The sequence below is a fragment of the Chinchilla lanigera genome, unplaced genomic scaffold, assembly GCF_000276665.1.
Source record: "Chinchilla lanigera isolate Chin_1 unplaced genomic scaffold, ChiLan1.0 scaffold00125, whole genome shotgun sequence".
Lineage (NCBI taxonomy): Eukaryota > Metazoa > Chordata > Mammalia > Rodentia > Chinchillidae > Chinchilla > Chinchilla lanigera.
Genome location: NW_004955526.1, coordinates 3,276,484 through 3,286,566, shown reverse-complemented (window position 1 = coordinate 3,286,566; position 10,083 = coordinate 3,276,484). Strand labels below are relative to the sequence as shown.

The 10,083-nt window shown below is 40.3% G+C and overlaps 1 long non-coding RNA gene across 1 annotated transcript in view; it reads right to left on the bottom strand.

Annotated features, from left to right (window-relative positions):
* Positions 1-1,012: 1,012 nt before the first annotated feature.
* The window catches only part of LOC102005963, a 15,656-nt gene continuing 6,585 nt past the window's right edge, over positions 1,013-10,083 (bottom strand). The window contains exon 4 of the long non-coding RNA XR_001231968.1: positions 1,013-1,049. This is a non-coding gene — a long non-coding RNA (uncharacterized LOC102005963). The remainder of the gene's footprint in view (positions 1,050-10,083) is intronic.

Here is a 10,083-nt window from a genome sequence, read left to right as displayed (position 1 = left end):
GCCTCTGGCAGGAAAGAACAACTGTCCCTAAAAGATACATTTGCCATGTGGGAGAGGCATCCTCAAACTACATTCAGGCTCCCAGGGTTGGGTTCATTCACAAGCAACACAAACCTTTGATCCAGTCATTTGGTCAAGTTCCATAAAGAGCAATAACAAAAAATGCCCCTACCCATTAGAATTACTAAGAAATCTAGAAAAGTTAAGGTTTGAAAGTGTTTCTAGCACAATTCCAGACCCTTTGTGACTATTTATGACACATAAGAAGAATACAACTGACAAATACATTTTTAAAAAGCAAACAAAACAAAACAAAATATAGGCCGTGTAAAAAGAAAATGTAGGGACTGGTTTATGGCCAAGTCTCTTAATTGGAGTCCATGAATTGCTTTTTTTCTAATGAGACTTTAGGTGGTCCGTGAATCTTCTGATTGAAGAGCAAAACTGGGAATCAGATACACATGAGACTTTTCCTTTTCCATCCATCTCATGACAGACTCCGCAAAGTCCTTGCCCCGCATGTGCGGAAACTGCTACCTAACAGAAATCATATGGGCCTCTGTAGCAGTGATGACTGCATGAATTCTGTCATCCCCTGCCCACTGTACTCTCAGACTTGCCAAAAACACCCAGGTACAGTATTTGACAGCAATTCCTCAATGATTTCAGATATAAAGGACAGAGCGTAGCCCAAGTGTCCGGCACCACTGGTCCAAAATTCTCTCCCTGGAGACGTGAGCTTGACTGATGTGGCTGCTTTCTCCCTTCCTTCCTCCTCCATTCCTCATGTCAGTTATTCCCCTTTTACAAATTTCTGAACAAAATAAATTCCAAATATTAACGTACAGCTGTTCTGGGTCAGAGGAAGGTATATGGTAGCCAAGCACTATAGGGCATACCTGTAATCCCAATATCCTGGGAGGCTGAGGCAGGAAGATTATGAGTTTGAGCCCAGCCTGGGAAAATTAGAGACTTAGTGAGATCCCATCTCCAAATAGAAAGGGCAGAGGATGTAGCTCAGTGAGAAGGCCTCAGATCCATCCTTAGTACTGAAAAAATTAAAAATAAAAAGATGGAAATATTAATTTTGGTCTTTAGGATTTGTAAAGTTGCTTGTAGTTTAAAAGTATTTACTGTAAGTTAGAATATAATTTATCTCCATTGTGTGGCTCAGAAAGCACTGATTAAAATGACTGGCTGAAATTTATCCTGCCTGTGTAGGGCAGAACCAAGATTTAAGCCTATGAGCTACATTTTAAAATTCTGTGTTCCACAAATGAAGCCTGCTTTTCACCCAAAAAATGGAAACCAGTTCCTCCTCCATAATGCTCCATTAGAAAAAATTCCAAACTCAAATGCATCTCAATTAATGTGAACTTGCAATGGGAATATTAAAGTATCTGAAAACAAACTAAAGAAACAATGGTTCAGCTTTATTCTCTCAGACAAGACCAGAAGATCCTTGAAAGAATGAGCACTGAAATGAACTACCTACCATCCAGATGCATCTTTTAAAGTAACCTCCTCAGAACACTGAGTTGGGATCAGGAATACATTTTATTCCTTGAAAACCTTTCCAAAACTCATATTTTGAATACATGAGATCCAAGAAGAAAACATTTGCTCTTTTATCTATCTGCTTTGTCATGCCTACTCATTGATCCACACTGCTGCTCATCCAAAGCACTTCCCTGAATCCCAGCCCTCTCCATCTAGTAATGTTACCAGTCTCCCTCAGCCTATTTTTCCACTACACTCAGGTCTGTGATGTCTTGGCCAAATCAATCTTTCTAAATTGTAGACCAAATGTCATCAGTTCCCTGCTCAAAAATGCTTCACAAGTCATGACTTATTACAGAATACAGGTAAAGTCACCTATATCTGGATTCAATGCCATCTCCTTAGTTTTGTCTCTTTCTGTTTTCCTACACCAGAGATGACAAATATGTGGCATGTTTATTAATGTTTCCATCCCAAGTACATGTATCCATTCAACAAGTGTCATTGAATAACTGCCGTATGCTATATTCTGTTAAACTCCAGGACTATGACAAGTGTGTGGCACATGATATGTTGGAGCCCATAGTTAGGCAGAGAAGAGAACAGTTAGAAAGAGAATCAATGAACTATCATACTAAAGACACAAAATAACTGCTGAGGTATAGAAAATAAAGATGAACTTGTGAAAGACAAGAGAACTGCATATGATCACTAGGGAAGGCACTGTGGAGAATTTAACAGTTAACTGAAAGAACCATACAAACCCAGTCCAAATTGGGGAACAAGAATATATGAAGAGCCTTAAATCAGAAGAGTTTGGAAAACATGAAAGAGGCATATTTGGGTGGAGAACAGAGAATTAAAATAATGGCTTCTGTCATAGTGCTCTCTCATTTCTGAGACAAAATGCCCAATGCCCAAAGTTAAGGGAGGAAAGGTTTATTTAGTTCACAGCTTATAGAGGTTTCAGTCCATAATCAGCTGGTTCCAAGGCAGAGTGGCACAGCACAGGGACAATAGTTCATGATGGTTGCTGAACACAGCAAAAGCAACAAGAGCAAACAGGGAGGTGCAAGCCTCTTTTCCTCCCATATATTGTGTGCAGGTTACCTGCCCTAGGGCAGGTGTAGCATTCACACCCCCAATCCCACTATTAGACAATGAACCAATCACAAACTCTAGATTCAGAAAGCCTGCCTCCAAAATCCCCCCCCATGTCTTCATGAGGCTTTGGGGGGACATCCAGACACAAATCATAATAGCTTCCAAAGAGGCTGAGTCCAAATCATGGTATTCCTTAAAGGCGAACTTAAATGTTTGTTTAAATTTGCATTCTGCTTTGGCCCCTCTACACTTCTATAATAGACAGATTATAGAAAGATGTTGTTTTTTCATCTAGTATAATGGGAAGCCAATGAAAATTTTTCAGCAAGCAAGTGTCACACTTGAATAATAATTTTAACATTAAGGAGACATTGATAATCAAGATAAGCCAGCCCAGCATGGTGGCACATGCCTGTAATCCCAGCACTCAAGAAGCTGAAACAGGAGGATCACTGAGAGTTTGAGGTCAGTTGGACTACATAGTGAGTCCAAGGCCAGCCTGAACTACATAGCCAGACCCTCTCTCAAAAAACCTCAAAAACAAAGATAAATATATGCTTTCACCAGGAATAGCAATAAAAGGTATAGAACATTATACAAATATGTTTCAGTCAGATTTTATGCTGACCAAAAATGAACTTGGAAAGTTTTTAAAGAGTCCATTTTAGTGGTGGAAACATCTCAAACATATGTATAATGTAGTGAGACAACTTTAGATGGAGAACCTTCAGTTATTACTTCAGTTCTTTTGATCTGTATATTATAGAAGTGTAGAGGGGTCACAGCAGAATGCAAATTTAAACAAACATTATAAATCAGCTTAGAAGCACGTGAATAAATGATAATCCTTATAAATTCTACACAGAACTAGTTAGCATCCAAAACAATATAGTCCAAAATTTTGTCTTAATTTAAGATAGTTAAAAGTTCCTGAGAAGCATGAAGTATATGTTTGTTTCAAATCATCCACAAATTCTATGTGCCCTTATTTTCAAGAAGAGAGGAAAGACACAACCGCACTACCTTACCCTTTTCTATTCCTTCCTATCATGTTCTTAGAGAACACTTATAACTTGATTATAATACACTGTTAATTTAAGACTTACTTTGTTCCATATAATGTTCTGAGCATTTTATCTATCTTTTTGATTTGCAAGTGAGGAGACTGAGGTTGACAGATGAGAAAAATGCAGGTCACAAGGTTAGCAAGTGTTAAGACAGGATTCGAACTCAGGTCAGATGCTAAACCCTGCATACATACATATACATACACACACACACACACACACACACACACACACACACACACAGAGTAGAGAGAGACAGCATGAGAGAGACAGAAGAGAGGGTCAAGTTAAATAAAAATTTTATTTATAAATGTGTCATTTAAAAGTATATGAATTTAAACCAGTAGGGTGCTTTGCTGATGCAGCAAATACTGTGAAGAGGTTATTCAAATAATTGATATTATTCAAGCATATCTGAAACTTAATTCACTATGATACTTGTTTCTAAATTATTAAAAATATTAATTGGAAAAGATTGAAGGTGCTGGTAGATTCATTAAAATACAATTGAATTGTCCTTATCTTCAAGCAGATTTTGAAAATAAAATCAACACACCTTGAAACAGTAAAAGGCACAAGTCCACAGAATTCCCTTCCATTCTAAGATCTGAGAGCTTTTGGATCAAGTCCTTAAAGTGTTTGTAGCTTGATATTAGAGATACTTTTTTGGTAATATATCATTTCTTGACAAAAACATAGAGTGGCTCCTAGAAGAAAAGTGTGGTAAACAGGTTTTAAAAGTCAAATGTCATCAAGAAGACAACGCAGCCATGTTAAAAGCCTAGGCTGCCTTTCAGCCCTCAGAGCCCTGAAGGCTGCGGCTGCCTTTGCTGCAGTGGGGCTTGACTTGCCCTGTTCCTAAAGGCACAGCCCAAGGTGGCTGGCCCCTTTGAGACTGCTGTGTTGCTGATACTGACACCTCTGGCCTTGTTGCATGGATGTCACACCATTTTACTGTTTTACCCTCTAGTTCTCCTGGCCCTGAATCAATAATTCCTTTTGTTCTTTTCTTTTGTTAGTTTTTTTCCTCTGTTTTTTAAACACAAGACTTTCTTAAAAACATACAGGCAAGGTTAACATGAGAAAGTGTGTTTTTCAGTCTCAAAATGCCACTGTTCATCTTATAGAGCATTGATTTGGATGCTGGCTGCCTGTGATAGGATGTGTGGACACTGGACAGATAATCTTTAAACAACATCTGACAGAGTTAGAGACCAAGAATGCAGAGCCCTGGTTTATCATTGGTTAACTGTATCATGATCAATTCCAAATCTGCCTGTGTCTGTGCCAAAACCCAGCTAATGCCCCTTAAAGAGGTGAGTACAACAGTGGTGATTAAGTTGTGCTTTGGTTGTTGTCTTCATGACCTGACAGAGGATGTCACCCTGACTTCACCCTTAACCTTTCCTTTGATAAAATTCCAAACTGCACTCAATGGAGTTTCACAGTATTATAAATAAGCTCCCACAAAAGCAAGGATTTCCTACCTGGCACCAGATGCTATTTAGAACACCCTGAGGAGCCTTTGGTTAACCTTCTGGAGCACTGTGTTGGTTCTATACAGCTAGTAGTCTAAAATATCACTATTCAATGAATTTTACACAAGCTATCATGCCTATATCTTCTGCTCTGAATAAATACTAAGAAGACAATATATAATGTATCAACAATTGTAACTGTCCTAATAACCTGTTTTGAAATGGTTTCATTGTTATGTTTATCTTTTTTAAAAGCAAAAAAAAAAAAAACTGGGATGGGGGAAAGGAAACAAGGAAGGAGAAAAAATATATATATACAAGGTAGCTAAGATAACTGCACTACTAATTTCGATTAGTTTATTGAGAGGAACGGTTAATGCTTAGTTGGTCAGTTTTGCATACCTATATGTGGTAATCTGAGCAACTACTCTGAAGATAACAGGATGTAATATAACAATCCAAAAGCAACAACAACAATAAAAACTAATGGCTGGGGATATGCTCAGTGGCACAGCACCTGCCTGGCAAGCACAAGGTCCTGAGTTTGAGTCCCAGTACAAAAAAAAAAAAAAAAAAAAAAATTGTTAATTTCTTATTATCTAGTTTTTAAATGCTATATCATTTTTATTGTTTTTTTCTCTTTAAAATAAAAAACTTTACTTGGAATCTAGAACAACAACTATTAAGGTTCAGGTCATTAAAGTGACACTCTGAGGAAACACATTCGCAATTTGATTTCACATTTTTATCATATGGTGGAGAATTTTCTCTGATTTTCAAGTAGCTATGTCCCTATCAGTGCAGTCATCTTTTCCTGATACACCAATTTGCTCAGGGTCGAGCAAGAAGCTGGCGGCAACAGCTACTGTGCCCGTTCTGAGCAGATGGCAGAGGAGATGCGTCCTTCCGGGTGCAGGTGCTGCTCACAGAAAAGAATCCCAGGAAAAACATCAAAGGTTTACCTTCCATGGGAAACTAGGTACATGAGGCTGGAAGGTTTTGTTTTCTCAATGAGGGAAAAAATCCAAAGGTATCAAGTCACAATGTTGTTCAAAACCTAGTGGGCTAAGAAAATAAATTCAAAATATGTCCTCAGTTGAAATTGTTTAAACTCTTATTTTTCCTGAAATAGCACTTTGCAAACGTATAAAACATTGCATTTTTAAAATTCTTTATCTGAAACTAGGGTACTCAGATTGACTTCTAGCTCTGTCACTTAGTTTTTAAACTTAGACAATTAAGTCCACTCTACCTAATTTTTTTTTCTGCAGACTTGGAAGAAAACTATAGGAACCTCAGAGAAGCAATGGGAAAGTTAAATAAGTTAATGTGTGAGAAGACTACCACGGTATGTGGCCCACCGTAGAAAGTCATGGTAAAAAATGCTGCAACAGTAATGGATGCTCTTCAATTCCCAGTACCAAACAAAGGAAAAAAATAGTAACGAATGTTACCTTGTCATTGTCATTGTTATTGTGCTTTTCTTTGTCCTCATCACCTACACTTCACATATCATCTATTGAATTTCTGCAACAAAACTGTGATGAACCATAGCCACTGCACCCTACCATGTAGATAAGAGAAACTAAGACACTTGCAGTAAAAAAAACAATCCTTTCCCACTCCGTAGAGCGGACCCAAGACGCGAAGTCTGCAGTCTTCACTAGCAGTGCGGCTCGGACCTTCCTGTGAGATGGACTCAGCCCCATCTGGCACTCCTTTCCAAGTGCCCTGTACCGTTCTCCCTGCCGCTGATTCTAAGTCTCAGGACCTCCCCAAACTCCGTTTCTCCTCCCCTTCTCTTGCACTCACCACATATTAAGTTGCCGTCCATAATTTTTCTAACCCTAAATGTTACTCAGCAGTCTCTTCACGCACCTCTTTTGGACTGCAAAGCATTTCACACATCCATAGCCATCGCTGCATCCTGTCTAATCCTTTCCTGCTCTAGATGGAAGGACCCGTGAGCCTTCTTCCAGGGTAGCTAACCCTCCCTTCCTCCTGCGGGAGCTCACCAGCGAGCGCTCTCGCTGCCCCTCCCTTCCTCTTGTCCCTATCGCCTTTCTCTTTATTTCCCTTTCTCTCTACTTCTCCTCTTACTCTCCTTTTCTAAAGCAGCTTCAAGTTATCTTCCTGTCTTTGTGCTTCAAACAAAGAACGATCTTTCCATTCTTGTCCCTCTTTTTTTTTTTTTTTTTTGGTACCAGAATTGATCTCAGGACCTTGCACTTCACTTGCCAGGCAGGTGCTGTGCCACTGAGCTACATCTCTGGTCCCTTTTTGTCACCGCTTTTTTTTTTTTTTTTTTTTTTAGTATTTTTTAAAATTTTATTTTAAAGAGAAAAGAAAAAGAACAAAGTAACAAAAACAAAGACAAAACCAAAACACAAAAACTATAAAAATGATACAGAATTTCAAAACAAGATGATAGGAAATCAACAATAGTTGTTGTATTTTTACCTTCAAAATAGTTGCTCAGATGACCAGATATTGACTTGTCATTCATCAATTCAAATTTCCCTGACATCCGTGCTCCACAGCTGTCCCAGAATCCTTATATCCTACCAACTAGTGCTTGTGTTTGCCAAGCTTTTAGAATTGCTTGCTTGAATACCCCTCGAAAGCCATGCTTTGTGTGTCTGATGCCGCTTGTTTGTTTGCGCTTGGCCCCTCAGTCATTTACCTCTCAGTAGGACCCTCTGAACTCCCATCTCTTGCCAGCCACTGCACTTGGTTTCACTGTATCCATCCGCCAGCTGTTCAGTGTAATTCTTACTGTCTCCTCTAATGCTTGTCTTCGCTTCCTCACCCACACTGCTCCTTCATTTAAAAATTCCATCATTCTGAAAGGAGCCGTCCACAGGCTCAATCTGCTGTCCCTCTTATGTATCCTAACCATGTGATGTATCTGCAGTCTGACCTAGGATGGTTACACTTAATTTCAACTTGACTAGCTTGGGAGCTACCCAGCGAATTAGTAAAGAACACTCCATTTCCATTGTCTGCATGAATCATGGAGATGTGAACAAAGGTACTATGTTCAGTCTCTGGCCTTTTCTCTGTGGCGCTCTATCTGTTTTCCTTCTGGCTGTTATAATTTAAGTAGCCTTTATATCTCAGGCCATAATGGTCTTGCCTTGGAACCAGTCAACCATGAACTAAATCTACCGCAAACCATGAGCCAAATAAACCTCTTCTCCTTTAAATTGTTGGTGTCACGTAGTTCCTTATAGCAATGAGAAAGCTAACTAATACACATAAGGTTGGATGTGCACAACAACAGTCTTATCATTAAATGGAAATGGTATATTCGTGATCGAATGAGAGCAGGTCCAGAGGGTACCAGTAAATTACATGAGGAAGTTGCCCAGATGCCTATGGCTCCTACGCCCACTGTATTGCCTTCCGTTTCCCAGCATGCACCTATGGCCTTGAACAAGGTGCATAGGGGTGTACCATATGATCAGCTGTCAGAGGAAGGGAAGACTAGGGCCTGCTTTACAGATGGCTCTGCACGCTATACAGGCACCACCTGCAAGTGGAGAGCTGCAGCATTACAGCCCCTTTCTGGGACATCCTTGAAAGACAGTGGTGAAGGGGAATCGTCACAGTGGGCAGAACTTCAGGCAGTGCACTTGGCAGTACACCTTGCCTGGCAGAAGAAATGGCCAGATGTGTGACTATATACTGATTCATGGGTTCTAGCCAATTGTTTGGCTGGATGGTCAGGAATGCAGAAAGAACATAACTGGAAAATCGGTGACAAAGATATCTGGGGAAGAGGTACGTGGATAGACCTCTCCATGTGGGCAGAGGATGTAAAAAATATTTGTTTCCCATGTAAATGCTCATCAAAAGGTGACATCGGCAGAAGAAGACTTTAATAATCAAGTGAACAAGATGACCCCTTCTGTGGATAGTGGCCAACCTCCTTCTTCAGCCACCACTGTCATTGCCCGAAGGGCCCATGAACAGAGTGGTGGCGGGGATGGTGGCTATGTATGGGCTCAGCAACATGGACTCCCATTCACCAAAGCTGATCTGGCTGCAGCCACTGCTGAATGCCCAATATGCCAGCAGCAGAGGCCAACACCGAGTCCCCGACATGGCATCATTCCATTACTTAAAACATGATGCACAGTGGAGCTATAGCCTCTTTTCTGTAGATTCTTCTGCATTCTGTCCCCACCTCATCAGCCTCCTGATATGGACTTGCACGGACACTTTAGTGAGCTCCAGGCCTCGGGCTGGGCTCTTCGATCTTCAGCGTGCAGACACCTTCTGCATGCTTCCTCATCCAACTCTGTGGCTGACCATTGTAAGCCAAACTTGTAATTTCTTGTCCATTTGTATATCTTGTGCTATATCTGTTTCTCTAGTAAACCCTGACTGATACACCCACAGCTTAGCATCAGTACAGGGACCCAGATTCCTTCCAGTTTCTCACTCTGTTCTGCTCAGCACAGTCTCATGTGAGCTCCTTTCACGGTTGCATGGTGGTGCCACTCTCCCAGGGAGTGGTACACACATCACAGCGCTCTGTAAGGAAAAGAGACTGTAGCTCCACCGTGCGTCGTGTTTTGAGTAACGGATCTTTTCCCTTACCCCTGCCTCAACCTTCCCTACCAGATTTCCCGTGATGGATCACCATGGCTCAGAGCTGTATCATCATCACCAGGGAATTTTCAAACAAAACAACATGAGACCACACAAATTCAGAAGTTTTTGAGATATGACGACAATGAAAAGTGTTGCAGGGGCTGGGGATTTAGCTCAGCGGCAAAAGCGCCTGCCTGGCAAGCACAAGGTCGTGAGTTCGGTTCCTGGTACCGGAGAAAAACCAAAAAAAAATAAAAATAAAAATAAAAGCGTACATATGTTTATTTCACTTAATATTATTTCACTTGATATTATTTATTTCACTTAATATTGTT